Source organism: Hemicordylus capensis, chromosome 1 (genome assembly GCF_027244095.1).
Source record: "Hemicordylus capensis ecotype Gifberg chromosome 1, rHemCap1.1.pri, whole genome shotgun sequence".
NCBI lineage: Eukaryota > Metazoa > Chordata > Lepidosauria > Squamata > Cordylidae > Hemicordylus > Hemicordylus capensis.
This window is the reverse complement of record NC_069657.1, coordinates 289607720-289630124: the sequence shown is the minus strand read 5'-3', so window position 1 is coordinate 289630124 and position 22405 is coordinate 289607720. Positions and strand designations below refer to the sequence as shown.

At 41.9% G+C, this 22405-nt stretch overlaps 1 protein-coding gene and 1 long non-coding RNA gene across 11 annotated transcripts in view; one reads left to right on the top strand and one right to left on the bottom strand.

The window, feature by feature from the left end:
• The window catches only part of DLGAP2 (DLG associated protein 2), a 691732-nt gene that overhangs the window by 664830 nt on the left and 4497 nt on the right, over positions 1 to 22405 (bottom strand). Inside the window, exon 1 of one of the 10 annotated variants that reach the window (XM_053286139.1) lies at positions 2247 to 2550. The exons of 5 other annotated variants lie outside the window; for them this stretch is intronic. The gene's annotated coding sequence lies outside the window, so the exon portion shown is untranslated. Of the gene's footprint in view, positions 1 to 463; positions 2081 to 2246; positions 2551 to 22405 lie in introns of those variants that run through there. 4 more of the 10 variants (XM_053286137.1, XM_053286138.1, XM_053286144.1 and 1 more) reach the window with 4 other exon arrangements.
• On the top strand, positions 1360 to 14866 carry LOC128340690 (uncharacterized). The gene is made up of 5 exons (XR_008313890.1): positions 1360 to 1535; positions 1633 to 2249; positions 4233 to 4544; positions 12447 to 12535; positions 13184 to 14866. It is a non-coding gene; the product is annotated as an uncharacterized LOC128340690 (long non-coding RNA).

Genomic DNA, 22405 nt, shown 5'->3' with positions numbered 1-22405 from the left:
TTCTCTACTCCTGTAACCACTTGCTGACCTGCCAACTTTACTTCTTCTATTCCCCACCACCACCGGAATAGCCACCCCATAGTCAGTGGACACGCCCCCTGTCTCCCCATCCCTAGACAAACCAAGACAGATCTGAAACACCCTGGACCGAAAAACAACAGAAGCCAAAAAACACCACCTGGCCCTCACCTTTGTTGTCCCCCAAAGTGGCTCCACTAAAGGGGCGACCCCCTTTGGCGTCGCCCCTTTGGAGGCAGGCCCACCACCACAGGGCAGCAGCCCTTTTACAAGCCCAGAAAGATGGCTAATCTGGGCAGATGGTCCTCAGGATCTGCTGACTCACTCCAGCTGGCCCCAATCCCACACAGACTCACCCACAAAGCAGCAATCACAGCCCCACACATTATGGGGCACACAGGTTGGCAGGTTGACAACAGCAGACAACAGTTACACAGGCTCTCACCACTAGGCAGCAGCTGTCTCTGGGAAGCAGATGTTAAGGTTCTTCCTCCCTGCAAGGCACCTGGCCAAAGGTTTTTCAGCCTGTTCCAAGGCCGGAGGTTTTTCACTAGAACCATGTCACCCACTTTCAATGGTAGTATAGTGGCTCACCTGCATTGATCAGTGTACTGTTTCATTACTCTCTTTGAATTTTCAACACGTTGATGTAAAACAGTGTCCTGACATGGAGTGTCATATTGAGGCAGTTTTGTCCAAACTTGTCTGTCAAACATAAGGGTAGCTAGTGCCACACTGGTAGAACAGTAGGGAGTGGACCTGTAGCTGTGTCACAGGTGATCAATGTATCGCCACTAGATGCAACACACATGGGACATATAACAGATGTGTCCTGGAAGGTAAAATGTGCCTGGAAGATGCCTCACAGAGGAAATCAAGGTGGAGTTGCATAGGGGTACACTTTCATGGTTGAGTGCACCAACAGTGGTTTCTGAGGAAGTGCATCATGGACATTTTGGGCCATCACATTTATAGCTGCGCCTGTATCAATTTTTTTGAAGGGCGGTATATAAATCAAATTTTAAAAATAAAATAAACACAAACTTTGTGTCCTATGAATATACAGCGATGAAACATAGCGATGAAGTAGTTGGCACTGGAGAACATACAGTATAGATGTATGAGTTATCTTCCTCAGGAAAATCAGCCCAAAGAACATTTGTCTGCCCATGACCATGCTGGCGATGGCACAAGATAATCTGTGAGGACATGCAGACTCTTACATAGTGGCTGTTTCCCCACTATGGCAGGGCAAGTTGTGCCCCTGGCAGGGCAAACACCCTTGTGGGGTGTTTGTGTGTGATCCACCACAGTTGTAACAAACTTATTGGGCCATCTGCTCAGGCACATACTGCATGGTTGAAGATGGATTGGTAGCTCTAGAAAGTGTTGGCTACTGCAACTGGGGTGTCTCTGAAGCTTTTGTAGTTTCTGTTTGAGGATCATGGCTGCCTTGCTCAATCAATTGGTCATGTTGTTCAGACACTTCATTTGCTCAAGCAGTGTCCAATATTTTGGTGAGAGTCATCTGGGGTTTATGTAGAATTTGTCACCAAAACTTGGCTGAGAAACATCCTTATGCCTTTATCTCATTGTCTGTTTGTGAATTCACAGGACCATGCAAGGTGATGAAGATGGGTGTGATATGCATCAGTACTTTCTCCTTCCTTTTGATATGCTTGATATACTGCTCAAAGTCTATGTTTTCACAGAGCTTAAAATACTTGATGAGTGCTAGCTTTGCCTTTTCATAATCATCACCATTTCCAGTATCAGGTAATGTTTTAAAAATCTGGTGAACTAAACTGCCTGCAAAATGTAACAGCATTGCCTGCTGGATGGTGAGGTCATTTCCCTTTATCACAAGAAATAGATTTTCCAGTCTTTTAAACCGATGGTCTCATCTAGGTCCCACTATATAGAGTGGGAGTCATGAATAGCAAATTTAGGAAAAGCAGGAAGCATACTGATAACAACAAAAGCAGAAGCTCATAAAACTGGGAGAAGAACCAGTCACTGTTGGAAAAGTACGCTGTTCCACTGGATAAAAGAAGCACTCAAAATGGCTGCCACTCCACTCCTTCAGGCAGAGTGAAGAGACTATACAGTAGATAAGATGGCTGCTGCACTCAAAAGCAGGATACTACAAAAGCTTTGCGTTACACAGTATGTTATCGCTATGAAGAAAAATTCAGAATTCCAAGTGAGGAACAGACAGACAGAAATACCTGGTTAGAAGAATTGTGTGTCCTTGTTTCTGTCCCTTGCCTTCTTTTGTCCTCTCTGTGACTTGTAGGCCTTTTCCTCTCTATTTGCTTTCTGTTATTGAGATAAGAGTTTTGTTGCTTGGCTGGTTTATGGAGGGGTTCTTAGCCATTCTGGTTGCCAGTGTAGAACCCAGAGGAAAGAGTTGTAGTATGCAAGGATGTAATGGAGTAGAATCAGGAATATTAATGGTTTATTGAAATAGATACTATTTACAGAGAGGCAGGTGCAGTCTGGTTTCAATACTCTTGCTGCTGGCTGTTTGTTGTCCCTGCCTCTCTCTACACCAGGACTGGAATAAAAGTAACTAAAGCACCATTCAAAGGTTGGCCTGGATCAAGGAATGGATTAACCAAAAATGCCACAAATACTCTCTTGCAGTGGTATCATTTCTGTGGAGTTATGAAGGAGACATACTTCCTATGTCTGGTGTTACTGATCATGCAAATGGCTTCCACACATGTGTGGAGGCCATTGCATGCTGGTACCACCTGGTGCCACACACGGGCTGTTGGAAGGAGCAACGCCACAGCAGGAAGCTGCATGCAGCGGAGGTCACACACCTGCTGTACTCACTTTAATAGATGCCGCTCACTGCCCTGAGTTTGCCTGGTTGAGTTCGAGCTGGCGGAGGGAGGGCAGTTAGCTCAACCTTGAGTCAAACTGGGCCCAGTCATAAGAACAGCCCTGCTGGATCAGGCCCAAGGCCCATCTAGTCCAGCATCCTGTTTCACACAGTGGCCCACCAGATGCCGCTGGAAGCCTACAGGCAGGAGTTGAGGGCATGCTGTTACTCCCTTGCAACTGATACTCAGTTTTTCTCTCCGGATTTTTGTTTGTTAAATGAAGAGGACGACTGCTGAAAGTTTAACTGATTTCTGTCACTTACTTTACTGTGACGTTTTGCAAACCTATATGGGACAAGATGGGAATTTTGATTACAAAATATTGGTGGATATGTGGCTTCGTATATACAATATATATACCTTCTCCTTTTGGTAGAACCTGTCTTTTAACGCATACATTTTCTTCTCCATTGAATTTTTATGTTTTAAATCGTTCTTTTGAGGCCAAGGTGAGAGTTCTGTGTGAGTTTCAAGGTTCATTTTTTCTCTGACGACTAGATTTAGTTTTCAGACGTACCCTCTATTTTTTATAGATTATCTTAATTCATTCAATTATACTTAAATATTATTACTCTGTACAAGTCTTTTTTTCCTTTTTCTTGCTTTCTTTGCTGTGGATGAGTAATTGCTCTTATTCATGTATTATTATGTCAATCTCAGAGATGGAACCAGTTCTATTTCTATTACTAATAAAAACAAAAATTATTGGGGGGGGGAGCAACTGGTACTCAGAGGTATCTTGCCTTTGAGGCTGGAGGTGGCCTATAGCCCTCCAACTAGTAGCTGTTGATAGACCTCTACTCCATGAAGTCTTCAAAACCCCTCTTAAGCCATCCAGGTTGTTGGCTGTCACTACATATTGTGGCAGAGAATTCCACAAGTTGATTATGTGTTGTGTGAAAAAGTACCTATGTTTGCCGATCCTAAATTTCCTGGCAATCAATTTCATGGGATGACTCCTGGTTCTAGTATTATGTGAGAGGGAGAAGAATTTCTCTCTATCCACTTTCTCCACACCATGCATGATTTTATAGACCTTTATCATGTCTCCCTGCAGTCATGCTTTTTCTAAACTAAATAACCCCAGGTGTTGTAGCCTTACCTCATAAAAAAGGTGCTCTAGGCCCCTGATCATCTTGGTTGCCCTATTCTGCACCTTTTCCAGTTCAACAATGTCCTTTTTTAGATGTGGTGACCAGAATTGTACACAGTACTCCAGGTGTAGCCACACCATAGTTTTGTAAAAGGGCATTATAATATTAGCAGTTTTATTTTCAATCCCCTTCCTAATGATCCCTAGCATGGAACTGGCCTTTTTCACAGCTGCTGCACATGTGTCGACACTTTCAACGAGCTGTCCACCACGACCCCAAGATCCCTCTCCTGGTCAGTCACCGACAGCTCAGATCCCATCAACATACACTTGAAGTTACTTGAAGAAGGGTGAGCCCTCAAGCTGGACCAGTTTGATGGAGAACCAGCTTGAGGTCCAGCTGGATCACACATCCCTACCACCCTCCCCAGTGCTGCTCTCAGACCACCGAACTGGCTCATGGTTGGGCTGAACCAGAACGGACTGCTTCACCAAACCACAAACTGGCTCATTTTTGAATTGCTGTATGAACTGAAGTTCAGGTACATCCCTACTTACAATCTCTATGGATAATCTACTGGTTGGTATATGTACCTCGTAGCCTTGCTGTGCCTTTTTCACAAAAGACCAGGGTCAAGAGAACCCAATAGCACTCTCCAGGTTTTAAAAAAGGGATGCTGCGCCTATGAACAGTGTCCCAAGAGCACACCTGTAAGCCTCACTCCAGCACTGTTGTGCTCAAAGTCTTACCACCACACTATCCATGCTTTCATCATTTGCCTGCAGAGCCAAACACTGTATACATAAAGAAATTCTTCTGATCACAGAATCTCTTCATGCTTATAGCATTTGTGTCGGGGGTGGGGAGGTGGAGCTGTAAGCATAGACTGTGCAGGGGTAAGGCTTCTGAGCATGTCAGCACCAGGGTGATACTTAAGTAGGGGAGACTGCATGTGAAGGCAACCATTGGAGTCCCAGGACTTTCAGGCATGTTCTTGGGATGCAGTATGTGAGTACAGTGTCCCCCTGCTTTTGTAAATGCAGAGGGCTTATGTGTGCAGCCACTCCCTTTTGAGAATGTATTGGGACCCTTTGATTTCCCTTTCCAACTGCAGCTTCTTCTTTTGTCATTCCAGAATGGTCCACTTTCTATTTAAGAAGCATGAAGGGATACACTGGAAAGGGAGCGGCACATATGCATAAGTTCTTCCCACACCTCTTTTGATCCTGCCCTGAGACAACAATTGATTCTTTCCCCCACTCAAGTAATCCTGGGGTGGGGAAAATACACTTCTGAGATGGGCATGAACATAACTTATAAATTCAGGAACTCTGCTAAGAAGCTAGTTTAAAATATTTAAAATGTGTTTAATATCTTACATGAAGTAAATAGATATACAAATACACATTTTAAGTGGAAGCTGCATTTTCTGAAACCACTCTCTTTTCTAGCATTAAAAAACCCCAAATATCTGTGTTTTACTGCCTGACTTAATGACTAATATCAAGGTAGCTACAGATAGAAACCTACTGAATGCCGAGATAGAGCTCTTGCCAGAGGTTATTACTGAAAAAAATGACAGAGTACTTGTTCCAGTCTTAGCAGCTTGCTCTAATGGGAAAGCTTCTCTACTAGATTAATGAGGGGGAAAGTCTCTTTTCAGATTTGCACAGTACTTCTTCTCAAAAGAGTTTATTCCTCCTGTTTCACTCACTGAGGTCACGTGGACATGATCAGTTCTGCTTTAAAGGAAAGAAGGGGGGAAAGGAATATTTGGTAATCTAGACTGGATAATCAAAGGGAATTGAGTATTTTAGTCTATTGTTAATATGGTTTAACAGGGACTGTGGAATTGTCCTGAAACTCAAATAATGTTAAAGTGCCTTCTGCCTTGTAGTACACCCCCACAATACAACATAAATACATACTATTCATTCTAGTTGTTCTACTCCATCTAATATGGTTAACCCAATACTACCCAGTACCTACTCTGGTGGTAGTGATGCCCAAGAAGCTTAATGCCTTCTAGAAGCTTCAGTTGCTGCCCCAGTGGTGACGTTTCTTGAGAAAGTGGACCTGGCCGCTTGTGTCATTCATGACTTAGTTTTCTCTACATTAGATTATGCTAAGATGCTGTACATGGGGATGCCTCTGAAGAGCTAGAACACTGATTGGTGCAAAATGCAGCTCCCATACAATGGATCACTTCACTTTGCCATTATATCATCTGCATTGCCTACTAGGGATGTGTGAATCGATTCAGATACAAATCGATTTGTACTCGAATCTAGCTGATTCGGGTGATTCGGAGACAAAACGAATTACCCCTGTGCTCCATTGGCTAGATTCGGGTAAAAATCTAATCGTGGCTGATTCGATTCGATTCGGGTTTCAGATCTGTCCTATTAATTTCCCCAGATTCCCAGCTTTCATTTTTTTTAAAAAAGCTAAGCTCTAGCCCTTATAGAAGTGGAGTTATGGAGCAAAATGTGTGGTCACTATTTTTTTAAGTGTTTGGATTCTTTGGTGTATAATAACTTTCACTCAATGAATCCTTATGAGGATTCATTACACACCTTCATTTCTTCTATTCATTTTGACTGTCTTTTAGACAGTGCCAATTGTCAACTGCCATGTGCCAACTACACCCCACTCCCACCCGCAAGGCAGTGAGGTACTACTCAGTTTAAGTTAAGTGCCTAATGGGTAGAGGCTACCACCCAAATTGCAGAGGGATTGGGCAAAGGGTTGGTTTTTGGTGAATTGTTGAAGTTTTCCATAGGAAATCATGTAGGTTTCAGCAGTCCCATAACTGCACTTGGGGGGTGCTGGGGTGGCCCAGAGTGAGTGGTGGTGTAGTGAACAGAGGGTGCCAGCCATCCCCATGGGTTTCTAGCCCATGGGGTTCAGGGTTTTGTTGTTTCTGAGGTGTTCTGAGAGTAGAGTCTCTGGTAGCAAATGAGATTTTCAATACAAACCATGAATCCACTCTCATTTGCTACCATACAATCTACTCTCAGACCACCTCAGAAACAACAGAACCCTGTACCCCATGGGTTAGCAACCCCATGGGAGTGGCTGGCACCCTATGTGCACTACACCACCACTCACTCTGGGCCACCCCAGCGCCCTCCAAGTGCACTTATGGGGCTGCTGAAACCTCCATTATACCTTACAGGGGAAAACCTTAAAGATGAGTAAACTTCAACTATTCACCAAAAACCAGCCCTTTGCCCAATCCCTCTGCAATTTGGGTGGTAGCCTCCACCCATTAGGCACTACCACCTCACCACACTCTTCAACCCCAGATCCCACTTTATGCCCCAAATCTGCCTCAAAGTCACTAAACCTTCAACTATTCACCAAAAACTAGCCCTTTGCACAATCCCTCTGCAATTTGGGTGGTAGCCTCCACCCATTAGGCACTACCACCTCACCACACTCTTCCACCCCAGATCCCACTTTATGCCCCAAATCTGCCTCAAAGACACTAAACCTTCAACAATTCACCAAAAATCAGCCCTTTGTCCAATTCATCTGCAATTTGGGTGGTAGCCTCTACCCATTAGGCACTTAACTTAAACTGAGTAGTACCTCACTGCCTTGTGGATGGGAGTGGGGTGTAGTTGGCACATGGCAATTGACAATTGGCACTGTCTAAAAGACAGTCAAAATGAATAGAAGAAATGAAGGTGTGTAATGAATCCTCATAAGGATTCATTGAGTGAAAGTTATTATACACCAAAGAATCCGAACACTTAAAAAATAGTGACCACACATTTTGCTCCATAACTCCACTTCTATAAAGGCTAGAGCTTAGCTTTTTTTTTTTTAATGAAAGCTGGGAATCTGGGGAAATTAATAGGACAGATCCAAAACCCAAATTGATTCGATTCGGATCAGCCGCGATTTGGATCTGAATCGAATTTGGGGTGATTCGGATGGGTCAGATTCGGATCCAAATCGAATCAGGGTTGTTTCGATTTGGTTACAAATTGAAACACAGAAAATCCGAATTGCACACCCCTATAATGCTTACTAATTCATTCCTGGGCTCAGTTCAAAGTTTTGGTCTTTACTCCTAAAGCTGGAGCATCTTATGAACTGACTCCTTCCATCTGAACTTGCCTGAATTTTGAGATGAACATCTAAGGCCCTTTTCTCTGTTCCATTGCCACCTGTTTGGCAGGCAGACATGAAAGACAGGAAGATCAATCTTCTTCCATTAATAGGTCATTTGTGCAGGGCAGTTAAGACCCGCTTATTTCAATTCATCTTTCCAACATTCCTGACACAGTTGGTTTTTTAATGTGCAGATCTTTTATTTGGTTTGAATTTATTGGTTGACATCCAGGTGAAGGATGTGCCCGTTCTGTAGAAGTGGTGGCACTCCTAATGGCTTTGACCAATCAGCAGTGGTAATTGCATGGACAGGGCAGTGAATTTCAGTGATATCTCCTTCCCCCAGAAGCACTGTTCCACATGAGTTCCTGAAAATCATGCAGTCCTCTAGGACATATTTTCACATGGCACAGAGCACTTATGGGAGAAGGGGAGGTTATTACAAATTCCCACCCACCCCACCCCCATGTGAGTGCCGTGCTGCATGTTGGAAACTTAGCACCACCAACAATGTTTTTCATGTAGCAGTAGTGCATTGTTAGTCTGGGTATCAGCCACTGTTTTATAGATTTGTTTGTGTGGCTTATAATTTGCTTTGATTATCAGTGAAATAAAGATAATTATCATTCTAAATAAATAAATAAATAAATAAATATTGTTTTAAAGGATGCCACAAAGTCTTCCACTGCAGAATATATGTAGTTTAATTTGCTATATCTATAGAGCTCACATTGAAAACCAAATGTTGAAAACATAAAACTAACAAAACTAAAACAACATGATGAAGTTTTAATCCAAAGCTCAAACCCAAAGGTCTACCAATCCCAAGCCATTAAATATTAGCCCACACTGGGCAGGGGGAGAATATTATGCATTGTTCAAGAAATCATGTGTCTTTAATATAAATCTCAAGAATGTGCACTAAATAAAGTAATGTCAGGCTAACCTCTTCCATACAGAATCTGAAATATTGATATATTTACAGTATTATTTCTATATGAATAGTCTTAATTAAAACTTTTATTTTAAAATAAACTTTAATTTACTTTAATAAACTTTAAATAAACTTTATTTATTTATTATTTCTCTGTGTAAACCGCCCTGAGCCATTTTTCGAAGGGCAGTATAGAATTAGAATTAAATGAATGAATGAATAAATAAATAAATAAAATTTTATAATCTAACCTTTAACATTTCCCAGAAGATGTTTACACCCATTATAGATGTTGTACCCAAATGTAAAATCTCTGGGGATTATCCAATAAACGTTAATGGCTTACATACTATGCAGAGCCCCTCTGATCCAAGAGCAGTGCACACATGAAGCTTCTGCATCATTGAACAGTCTGTCTTCCCTACTTGTGAATGCAGTTGTCGCATGCCTCCTGAGTAGTGCATCATCACTGCTGCACCACTACATCCAGTGGGAAGAACAGAAGTAGTGGTGCAGAGCAATGACACACTGGTTAGGAGGTAAAGAACTGCTCCACATTTTAAAGCAGTGATGACAAACTGTTCAGTGATGCAGAAGCTGTATGCATGCCCTGCTCTTGGATAGTGGAGTGCTGCACAGTATGTAAGCCAATTATTTTAAATTTTCATTTATTTCAATGGCAGAAAATACTACTGGTTGCTTAACTCCCCCATTGATAGACTCATATTTGGCAACTCCAACTAGACCATGAGTAAACAAGCAAAGAAAATGGCTTCTGTACACAGTACATAGTGATATTTAAAATCTTAAATGGAGATAGATAACACATTGTCATAGAGAGCTAAGGATGCAATCAATAAAATTCTTGAAATCACCTATTATTGATAAGTTTCTGTTTGACCTTTGGTTCACCTTCCATGGTTCACCTTGCTGATGTCTAAGGAAATGCCCGTGGTCTTGCTCAAGATCACAAGTGTGCAAATAATTAAAGTTGCATGCCTCTACTGTACTTCAAGAACACAAGTTACTTGGAAAGAATGTAAGTTGCTTTCCTGAAATGCCAATGCACAACTTTAAGTATTTGCACACTTGCACAAGACTGTTGGTGCTTTCTTAGACACCCATAGCAATACGTATCGATTGGAAATGCTGGTATAAGCTTGAACAACATGTGAGTCTCTGAGTCAATTTTGCAGGCAAGGTCTCATAAATATACTGCCCAGCCTTGTGCAAAGGGTCTTCAGTTGAACTTACTATGATTTCTGGGACGTATGCTGCATCATCTGCCAGGAGACTTTTGACCATTGAATCAACAGCTTCTGCATTACTATTGCCTCTTACTTACGGATTCTCTGCAGCACATATGACTTACCTTCCTATTATATCAGCTTGGGCAAGTATTAGAATATAGACAAACCAACATTTACTCTGTTTATTCTCCTTTCCCCAGAAGGAACAGGAAAGTAGTTTGAGAGTACTCCTGGATGCAAGTCTCTCCCCGATGTCTCAGGTTGAGGCAGTGGCCAGGGTGATTTTTATCAGCTTCAATAGATATGCTAGCTATATCCATTTCTTGAGATAAATGACCTTTAAGCAGCGGTGCATATGTTGGTAACCTCTAGGCTTGACTACTGCAATGTGCTCTGTGTTGGGCTGCCTTTGTATGTAGTCCAGAAACTACCATTTGACTGACTGTTCTCCCTCCCCCCCCCACTTTTCTGGTCTATGTACTGCAATAAATTGATTGATTCATTGATTGATTGACAGATAAGCTACTATTAGTGCAGAATGTGACAGCAAGGTTGATCTCCAGGGCAACTTGAAGAGACTATATTACTCCTACCTATTCTTAAAGAACTTCACTGGCTAATGATATGTTAATGGTGTGGATCCAATAAAGTGCCTGTCACGAACCCCACTGCTCACTGAGATCATCAGGAGAGGTCTGGCTGTGAATGCCACCAGATCAGTTGGTGGCAACTCAGAACCAGACCTTCTCTATGGCTGCCCCTGGACACTGGAATGCACTTCCTGAAAGAATAAGAGCTTCCCCATCTCTGGCCAACTAAGCTCTCGACACACCTCTTTCTTCAGGATTTTAGTTATTTTTTTTGATATATTAATTAATGATTTTTGTTTAATTGCTGGATGTTTTAATTTTTTTTAAATCTGTAAACCATTAGATGGTTTATAAAATTAAAAATAAATAAGTAAGTAAATTAACTGACTACAATTCTATATTTTTTGTGTTTTGTTTAGGGGTGTGCATTTTGGAATTTTCTTGTTTCGATTTGTATACGAATCGAAACATCCCAATTTTGTTTTGTAGCCAAATTTTCCGAATCCAAATCGATTTGGATTTTTAAAAAGGGTCCCAGGTCAAAAAAAGAGTGGGTGGTGGTGGTAGTGTCCAATGGGTGGAAGCTACCACCCAAATTTCAAAGTAATTATGCAAATGGCTGATTTTTTTTTGGTGAAATTTTTTTCAAGTTTACACATCTTTAAGAATTTTCCCATAGGGAATAATGGGGATTCCAGCAAATGTATCGCTTCAAATCAAGGGGAAAGGGATGACCCAGAGCAGAGTGTAGTGGGTGGTAGTGCCCAATGGGGGCAGGGAAACTTCCAGAATTATTTCAAAGGAATTGGGCAAAGGGCTGATCTTTTGTGATTTGTTGAAGTTTACGTGTCTTTAAGATTTCTCCCATAGGGAATAATGGAGGTTTCAGCAGCCCCATAATTCCACTTGGGGGGCACTGGGGTTGCCCAGAGCAAGGGGTTGTGTAGTGCACATAGGGTGCCCAACCACCCCCATACCCACAAGCCTGTGGGGTACTGGGTTTTGTTGTTTCTGAGGTGTTCATTGTAGATTCTCTGGTAGCATATGAGATTTTCAGTGAAAAACAAGAATCCACTCTCATATGTTACCAGAGAATCTACACTCAGAACACCACAGAAACAGCAGAACCCAGCACCCCATGGGTTAGCAACCCTTCCCCTGGCCAATGTGGGGTCAGTAAAGAGTGGGAAGAAGCAAAAGAGCCAATGGCGAACAAGGAGGGAATTGTCAGCAGGTCAGCCCATGATTTAGGTCACTGATCAGAAGGCGGGAAGGGTGGGAAATTCAAAGAGATGTCAAAATGGAGACTGACTCAGAGATCACCACAAAATGGAGGTCCGAAACAACAAAATGTTTTGTAGCCGAAATAGGGATGTTTTGTTTTGTATACAAAACTTTTGGATCTGGAAAATGGGTGTTTTGTTTTGTCTACAAAACACCCGAAACAGGCTGTTTTGGGTACAAAACATTTTGTATCCAAAACATTTCGCACATCCCTAGTTTTGTTAATACATTTTTTTTGTTTTTGTCTTTCTTTGTTAAAGCAGACTGTTGTAGGCGGATTCTAAATAATTTTCTCTCACTCTACATTCACATCTTCTCAAGCAAGCTATAAAGGAACGTGCAAACCTTCTAGGTGAGTTTGTCTAGTTTGCCCATATCTTATAGCATGAAAACTCTTTATTCCAGCCACATCCTATATAATAAAAGGCTAAGTGAGTGGCCGTGGCCTTGGAACGTTGGGGATCTGCGTCCCTGCCTCCCTGGGCAGGCCCAGAACAGCCCAAGGGAGACAGGACCACCGACACCAGGCAGCCATGCTGGCCGGTTCTATTGCTGCCGCATCTGTCCGCCCGGAGGAAAGGACACCGGGAAGGGAAAGACGGCGGGGGCGGGCAGCAATCAGGACGGCACTCTGGGCGGCACTCTGGGAGGCAGGGCCAAGGGGAAGACGGCGGTTGCGGGCGGCACTGATGGCGGCGGGGCCGGCACTCACCATCCGACCAGAAGCACAGAGGCAGCGACGGCGCACCCTACCCGGCCTCAGGGAGGCAATTCAGCGGGGAGGAAGGCGCGGGAGGCGGTCCTCTTGCCGCCGCCTCCTCACCCCGTCCGGTGCCGGCGGCCGCAGTGGTGCCTCTGCCCGGCTTCTTCCTATGCCTCCTTTTCTGGGTGGGGGGTTCCTCTAAAAAGGCTTTTTTGCTCCCAGCCTCCTCATTTTGTTTGCCAGCAGGTGAGAGAACAAGGAGGTAACTCTTTCCTCTTTGCACTTCTCTCACTCCAGCAAGGGCGAAGCTCAGTCATGCTCTCTGCGCTGTTTCCCCCACCGGAGAGAAACACCAGCACCTTTTCTCCCCGCGAACCCAAGCCTCTCTCTACTACACTACAGCAAGCATATACCAGGCAAGGCTGGCTTGCTTAGTGTGTGTCTGTGTCACGTCGCCGCCTGCACCGCAGCTTGCAAAGGAGATGGGTGGTGGTGTGTGTAGAATACTTCCAGCCTGAGTCTGCAGTGTGCACATTTACTCAGAAGTAAGCCCTACCGATTTCAACAAGGCTTACTCCATAGTAAGTTATTGCATGCAGAAGACCCCAGGTTCAAGCCCTGGCAGCATCTCCAGGGAGGGCTGGGAAAGACTCCTGCCTGGAACTTTGGAGAGATGCTGCCAGTCAGTGTAGTAGGCAATAGTGAGGTTGATGAACGGATCAAGGGTCTCTGACTTGATATACAACTTCCTACACAGCCAATGTAAAGTAGACCATAGTTTCAAAGAGGTAACTGCAGAGGAAAGGAAAGAAAGGAAGAGAAATAAATAAAAAAGAAACAAAAAAAAGGGCAAGAGCAAAGGAAGAAGGAATAAGGGGGGGGGACCTAGCGCCCGTTATTATAACGGGCTTAAAAATACTAGTCTACTATAAAAGGAGAGTCTGATTAATAGTTGCACTTAGATTTTGTCTTTGTTGTTCTGAGCTACACATACATTATTTTACTAATGGAGAAAGGAAAATATCTCAGGGGTAATTTATTAACCACTTTCACCAATGAGATTTTATCAGTGTAGAATTTTTTTCACAGCGTGGTTTGGAGTTTGTTTGACTGTCCCATCTTTAAGTTATTGTAGTACTGTAGTAGATGTCTTGCATGGGTAAAGTTTGCATGCTATGTGTGCCCAGGGCTGCAGATTCATATTAAAGTATCTGAGGCAGCATGACTGAGAAGCACCTAAGCCTGAGACTTTACAAGGGATGCTGCTGTAAAGAGCTAGACTGATGGATACTCATATATACTTCTATTGCAGTGGTTATTCATGTATATACTGTTTCTAACCTATCAAATTGTTCAGTGTGAAGCCACAAATTAAAAAAGCTTCAAAAAAGAATTCTGTCAAACGTGGACTGTTCTATAATTTGAACAGTTGTTGAATCAATCAGCCTTTTCATGATATGTATCATCATATCTTTTAACTTGTATTCACTTTTAGTACTAATATGTATTTGCATATCTATTTTAACTTGTCTCTTTTTAAATTGCAATCATCCTTAATTTTAGCCTTTTTATAATATGTATCATCATAGCAGCATCATATAACATGTAATTTTTAACTTGTCTTCATTTTAAATATAAATATGTTTTATGCTGGTCTATGACCACAAAAAAGGTTGATTGATTGATTGATTGATTAGAATCATTCAATTTGTATAGGTGTTGAAACCAGGATGCACATAGATGTACAATCCTAGATCGTTTCACCTAGTCACCCTAAGTTGGAGAAAACAATGAATAATGCAAAATCCAGCTTGGTAACAGAAATCTAAAGGAAGGGAGGGGTCCCTGGCTTCTCCAAGATAGGGCTGAGAGAGATTTGTGCCTGCAACCTTGGAGAAGCCACTGCCAATCTGTGAAGACAATACTGAGCTAGATAGAAGGGTTTCTTAAACTTGGGCCCCCAGATGTTGATGGACTACAACTCCTATCATCCCCAGACACAATGGGTATGGCTGGGGATGATGGGAGTTGTAGTCCATCAACATCTGGGGGGCCCAGGTTAAGAAACCCCGAGATACACCAATGGTTTGACTCGGTACATGGCAGCTTCCTATGTTCCAATGTCTTTTTTCTCCCTACCAAAAATTCCTAATACACTACTCATCAAGGTCTTGACTCTGTAACCAAGCTACTGCTTGGTTATAATACCAACAGAAAGGAAGGAGTTCACACAAATCTGTCTGGCATAACAGAAACATCGTAACAGATTTAAATAGTAACTTTAAGGACCATGCCAATTGACAAGGTAGAAATAAAATAGCGGCTATGCCCTATGTTCTACCATGCTTATTTAAATAAACTAATTCACTGTGGAGCATCAGACCAGCTAGCAAGGTTTGTCCTGTTAATATAATAGAACTGCAGCAGCTGTTCTCTTTCAACTCGTGTAGTCTGAAAAGCCTCCAGTGACATACTCGAGTATTTTAAAAGGGCATTTTCAGTAGTGTATTGCCAAAACTGCTTAGAGGATTATAAGAGTTGTAAAAGAAAATTGATTTTACTTGATGTAATTGCAATTTTTTAATTGTTCCTGGCTTTTAAGAATAGTATACAATGCCATTTTATTACTCACCTTAACATCTACAGAATTATTGCCTTGATTACTCAAGTTCCTATCTAATAGCCTAATAAAGTTGCCCAAACTGAAAGCTAGTCAATTTAAAGTATTATTTATGAATTGCATGTAAAATACTCTTGCAGATCATCAGCTCTCAAAGGAAAATTAAATAACTGGAAAAGTGAGGCGGGAAACCTACCAAAAATAGGGTTTAATTCTGCTGGGGGATGTTTCTTAACAGTCATCTCTCACTCTCACACAAGACCAAGGAAGTGGAAATGCTGATGAACAGGTACAGTGGGTTCTTTAGGCTTGCTTCTGAAATTTGGTAATTCAGCCTTTGATTAAAGCTAATCGACAGGGGAGGGAAGGTTAGATGGATGTGTTCCACAGATGCATTACACATGCTTAGAGAGGACCCTTCAGAATTCACTTTCTTTTGATCCTAAGACTCCCACCCTCCACACATTACTGTAATTATAGACTTTTCTGTAGATATTATATAAATGCAGGTGGGGTGACTGGTCAGACTATAATTGGAAATTATTGCAACCTATAGCATACAATTAGAGATTATCCATCCCAATTTAAAAAAAAACTATTGTGTGGAAGTTTCAGTGGTAGACTTTCAGACTAACAGAGCAATGGTGTGATCACATATTAGAGTTCCCTACTAATATGACATTGCATGAGGGTGTGTTACCCACAGGGACATACTTTTGGGTGGCACAGATTGCTTCCAGGGAAATGAGAGGTCATCAAAATCTGTCCCCCACCATACAAATATTGGTGCTGCATTAGTTGAAGTCCTGCACAGCCCCAGTCCATCTACATTGTGCTGGCCCTACGTTAGTCTGGTTGTCGGTCACTGGTTTCACTGTGTAACTTATTTCTCAGTAAAGGTGTTATGATTGCAACCTTTATCTAGTACAGTGGGACTTCTTTGGGATTAAAATATTATTTAGTTAGTTAGTTAGTTTAAAGTAAAAGCAGTTTGCGTGTGCAACAGGGGAGCAATTGTAGCTGATCTCTCCTTCCCTCTGCAGCCCAATGTGCAAATTGAAAATTTTTCCCTGGGGGTTGTGGGACCCTCAGGGACATATTTTCAGGAAACACATAGGGCTGCAGAAAGAAGGGGAACAGTAAAAATTGTCCCTTTGCCATTGCATGTGTGAATCTGTTTCAATGTGTGCACCGTTAGTCTGGTTGTCAGCCAATAATCCTTACAACAACCCTGTAAGTAAGAATTATATTATCCCTTTTGCAATGGAGTTGAGGTGGAGAGACAGAGACTTGGCTAAAGCCACCATGTGAGTTAGTGGTTATGGTGATATTTGAACTAGCGAGTCAGCGGCATCATTTCAGATGTTGGTGGGAGGGGACACAGTCCTAAGTATTACCTCTCACTCTCACTGTCTTAGCCACTACACTATACCAGATATCCAGTTCTCGTGCTTTAGTAACCCACTTTAGGTTGTTTCATAATAAAACAAACCAGCAAGACTATGAGGTTGTTAACATGACCGGGCAGACAGGAGAAGGCTTGACTTGACTCACCTTCCCCCCAGATAACTTGCAAAAAGTTAGTGGGAGCACCGTCCATGCACCCACATGATCTATTGTCAGAGAGCTGGGGTGACAAATCCCAGCCTTCTGGTATCCCACAATGCACCAAGTGCAGTGCATTGGGGTATTCCCCCAGGAGATGGGCACTCTTGGCACCCGTCTCTGTGTGTGGCTGGGCTGGAAGCAACCCAAGCTTGCACATAAGCAGGAAGCCTAGATTAAGGGAGCGCTAGCTCTCTTAAGCTCGGCTAAAAGCCAAGCTAATAAGAGAGGCTAGGTGGTGCTGCCCCACCAGGATCAGGACCAATCCCAGAGGTGCTCACGCGCAGCCTGGGCTTCCCTAGCCTGGGTTAGGCTGTGCATGAGAACAGCCTCATACACACACACACACTACAATTTTCACGTATCAAGTAAGACCCATTGAACTCAAGGGGACTTATTTCCAAGTAAATATGTCTCAGATGCAAAATACGAGATTGATTGCTCGTAGATTGCTTAGCTGCCAGAAGAGGCGCTCTTACCCCTGGACTTCCAAGCCGAAGTCCAGGGCCTCCACAGCCCAAGGGGACCCCCGAATCCTCTTTAGTCTATCCTGGATGAAGTGATCACCCGGCCAAGCATGATGATGCTTAATTTGCAAGGGAGGGGGGCCTCCAAAACCCTCTAAGTCCAGGCTCCAAAATTACCTAGGTACACCTTTGGCTGCCAGTGTGATTCACCCTATTTTTGATGTGGCAAAGCAAAGAAAAAGGGATGGGCCTCAGATCCAACCTTTGTCTTACTTAAGTTGCCCAAAGTCAATAAACTCCCTGACTTCAAAAGTTTCTCCAGCTACTCAACACTTCTCAGTTTATGATGGGAATCTCTTGATGTCCTCCACAGTTACCACATTTTGCTCCAAATGTAAGTGGTTTATTAGTAAATAATAATAAATGGTTTTCTAAAGTTATCAGGAAATAAGCACAAATAAATTTTCACTACTCCTGTTGACAAAGAAGGAGACCAAGCATGGATGTGTATGTGAGCTGGCTTGGTCTTTTTGCTTCTACTAGTGAGAACACTAAGGCTTGCTTATCTCATTGAGTAGAGTTTTGGTCCTGATTACTTCTGCCGAGAAGATACTATTGAACTAAGTGATAATTCAAAATTGAATTTTTTTTAGTCTAATCTAGCATTATATAACAATATGTTTTCCATGAAAGAGATTCCTTCCTACTTCAAAGATTTCAGTCAGAGACTAATGATAGCACTACCTAGCCCTGTGCACACAAATTTTTCTCAAACAGGAAACTGATTACTTAAAAGGGATGATATTGTGCTCAGAAATAAAAGGAAGCAACTGTCTGATTTATTTATATGAAACATTTACATATTTTTCCAACAAGAAGTGTTTCACACACTGGTTCACAGATAAAAAGATTTACAAAAATGAAAAAACCCACTATTATAATTAGAGTGTATAATAATAATAATAATAATAATAATAATAATAATAATAATAGCATTATTAAGTCCCATTGATGTTAATGGGTAAAAGTTAAGTTGAAATCAATGAGATCTAATTGTGTTTAACCTTAGCTAGATCATATCCCCCCATATCTCAGAGGAAATGGTGAGTCTGACTCTTTTAGGTTAAATAATTCCTGCTTGCCTTATAGTCAGTGGCAATGGTCTTCCTGGTGTAGTGGCTAGAGCGCTGGACTAGTACCGGGAAGACTGGAGTTCAAATCCCCATTCAGCCATGAAACTAGCTGGGTGCCTCTGGGCCAGTCACTTCTCTCTCAGCCTAACCTACTTCACAGGGTTGTTGTGAGGAGAAACCTAAGTATGTAGTACACCGCTCTGGGCTCCGTGGAGGAAGAGCGGGATATAAAATGTTTTTTTAAAAAAAATCTGGAGGGGTCAGGATTCTATACAATGGGGTTAATATTCTATTCAGCCTCCCAGTGTTAAGCATGCCCCAGTCCCACTGATTTCCACAAGAGAGTGAAATATGTCCACAACTATTTTTCTGGAATCAATGTCATTGAGACATTAACTATGTGCAAAGCAGACAGAATGTAAACATGCCTTGATACTTCAATGACCCTTCCATTTGGATTAGTGTTTCAGGGATCACGCTGATTTGTACTAGGCCTGATTTGAAACAGTTGCTTAACTCCAGGGCTGAGGCTTTGACATTGTTCCTACCTTCCTATCTCCTCCCTCTCCTGTACTCCCTCTCCTCCCTCACCAGGTGCAGGGGTGGCAAGATACTCATGGCAGGTAAGGAGCAGCAGCAGCTGTGACACATGGCTTCTATTTCCAAAGTCCAGAAAGAGGGTTTACAAAAACTGAAGTCCTGGGAAAAGATGGAGGTTTTCTTAGGAATTGTCATCTTTTCAGAGGCTTATGCCATGGCCAAAGCTTCTGAAAAGACTACAGTTCCAAGAAACCATGTGTCTTTCCTAGGGCTGCAGGGTCTTCTTTTTTTTTTTAAAGGGCCCACCTGGATTTCTGAAATACTGTAGAAGTTGCATATTGCAGCTATTGCATGCATCCAGGAGTGTCTGGGGGAAGTACAGGGGATGGGATGCGAGGGAGAAACTTTGGAGGCTGAACCATTTATGAATTGATTCAGCCATATCCAGCTTTGATTTGACTCTGATTTGATCTGAACTGGACTGTGGTTCAATTCGGGCCAATTCAATTTGCAACTGGTTCAGCCTCTGAAACATTGCAAAGCCCTCTTAAACATGCCTAGTTTGGATTCAATCTTATCTTGCATATTTAGTTAAGTAACAGAAGCATGAGAAATGCATTTTTAAGGGGTACAACTCCCATTTAGCAGAAGTCTAAAATGGTACTGAGAATTTGGTTACATGTAAAAATCATTACATGTAAAGTTGTGCTATCGAGTCGATGTCGACTCCTGCAACCGCAGAGCCATGTGGTTGTCTTTGGTAGAATACAGGAGGCGTTTACTATTGCCATCTCCTGTGCAGTTTGAGATGATGCCTTTCAGCACCTTCCTATATTGCTACTGCCCGATATAGGTGTTTCATAGTCTGGGAAACATACCAGCGGGGATTCAAACCAGCATCCTCTTGTTCCCTAGGCAAGTTACTCCCTGCTGCACCATTAGGTGGCAGGCTAGTTCAATGCTGAACTATACATTATACAGTATATATTAAAGTGAATGAATCACAATACACTAGATATTTTAAAGAAAAATCTGGAAGCATTTTTAAAAGCACTGTTGCTGCCACCATTGTGAGGCGTGGAAGACTGTGAATACAAATATTTAATGCAAACCAAAATAAGTTTTAATAACTTTTTACATAGAATTAAAATTTCAATAAGATTTATTCCATTCTGTTGCAGTGATATTAAAATAAGCACAGTAAAAGTAATAGGAATCTGTTTTGAGGATCCCCCTGTTAACTGGGCAAAGAAGCACCTTTTTAACGTGGTGATTCTCTTTATTTAGCAGGGGGAGAGTAACTGGCCCTATCCACTCCCAGCACAGTACCTCCAGTGACTGTTGCTGGTGTCTATCTTATGTTTCTTTTTAGATTGTGAGCCCTTTGAGGACAGGGATTCATCTTATTTATTTGTTTGTTATTTCTCTAGGTAAATCACTTTGGAAATGTTTGTTGAAAAGCAGTATATAAATATTTGTTGTTGTTGATTCACTCACAAGAGTTGTCCATTCCTTTGAGCAATCTAATGTGAGATAGTTATTTATAGATTTTTATTTATTGTATTGTATTTATGTTTACATTTATCTCCCGCTCTTCCTTCAAGGAGCCCGGAGTGGGCTACATGGTTATGTTTATATACAAGATGGGTATATACCACAGCCATGCAGCTTCCATGTTAGGTTACTCAAGTAAATGGACAACTCTTGAATGACAATGCAGCCTCAATGTAGCATAGCAGCTGGCTCTGAAATAACTTTGGTGATTGAACAATGGTGACTGAACAACTTAAGGTCCTTCCTACAGCTCACACCTCCACAGCTATAGTAAGAATAATGAGGAATGGAGAAAGGAGATCTCTGAAACCATGTTTGATAATTTCTTGAGTTAGATGACCTCAAAACAGTGGTACATCTGCTGGTAACCTCCAGACTGGATTACTGCAATGCACTCTATGTGGGGCTGCCCTTGTACGTAGTCTGGAAACTACAGTTGGTCCAGAATGCGGCAGCCAGGCTGATCTCTGGGTCATCCAGGAAAAATCATATTACTCCCGTATTGAAGGAGTTACACTGGCTGCCAATATGTTTCCAGGCAAAATACAAGGTGTTAGTTATAACCTATAAAGCCCTAAACAGCTTGGGCCCTGGGTTTTTAAGATAACGTCTTCTTTGTTATGAACCCCACTGCCTATTGAGATCATCAGGAGAGGCCCGTCTGCATTTGCCACCAACTCGTCTGGTGGCTACTCAGGGACGGGCCTTCTCTGTTGCTGCCCCGAAGCTTTGGAATGCGCTCCCTAGTGAAATAAGAGCCTCCCCATCTCTGACATCTTTTTAAAAGTCTCTAAAGATTCATTTCTTCATCCAGACTTTTAACTGAGATTGTTCTAATGTTGTTTTTAGAATATTGTTTTAAAATTTTAAATTGTATTTTAAATTCCTTGCTTTTAAATTTTTTGTTTTTGTTTTTAATTAATGTTTTACTTTTAATCTTGTAAACTGCCCAGAGACTTAAGTTTTGGGCGGTGTAAAAATATGATAAAATGAATGAATGAATGAATGAATGAATGAATGAATAAATAAATAAATAATGTATTAAATTGAAAACTGTGTTGACAGTCATTCATTATGCCTGAGAAAATACTATTCTATTATCCTCCTGGAAATGAAAGTAGTAAAATTTACGAACAGTTTGAAAATGTCTTGGTAATATATTCATTCCACTCCATTTCTTTTATCAAATATCACACTTTGAGATTCATAATGGGAGCAGTTACCACCGACAGTCTCAAAGTGAAATATCAATGTCCTTAGGATGCATGTGGTTACCTAGGGAAGTCAGAGCAGACTCAGTGAATTTAAGTATGGAAAAGGGGGTGGGGTGGGTCAATAGTCAACAGGACTTTATCAGAAAGCAAAGAGTATCTGGTTTAAAAAAAATAAGTGAAACACATAAACTTGTCACAATTGGCACTTAATATTAAGCAGGTCTTACACAACCTCTGGTCCATCAAGCTGAATGATAAAATCCACCAGCTAGGTGAGGCAGCCCAGCAGAGTCACAATAAACCTGTCCGGACCAATTATTGTAGCCTTTTTGCTCCCTGTTTGGGACTGCCAAAAAAGAAGGTTTGTCAAGCACCTGTTAGGCAAC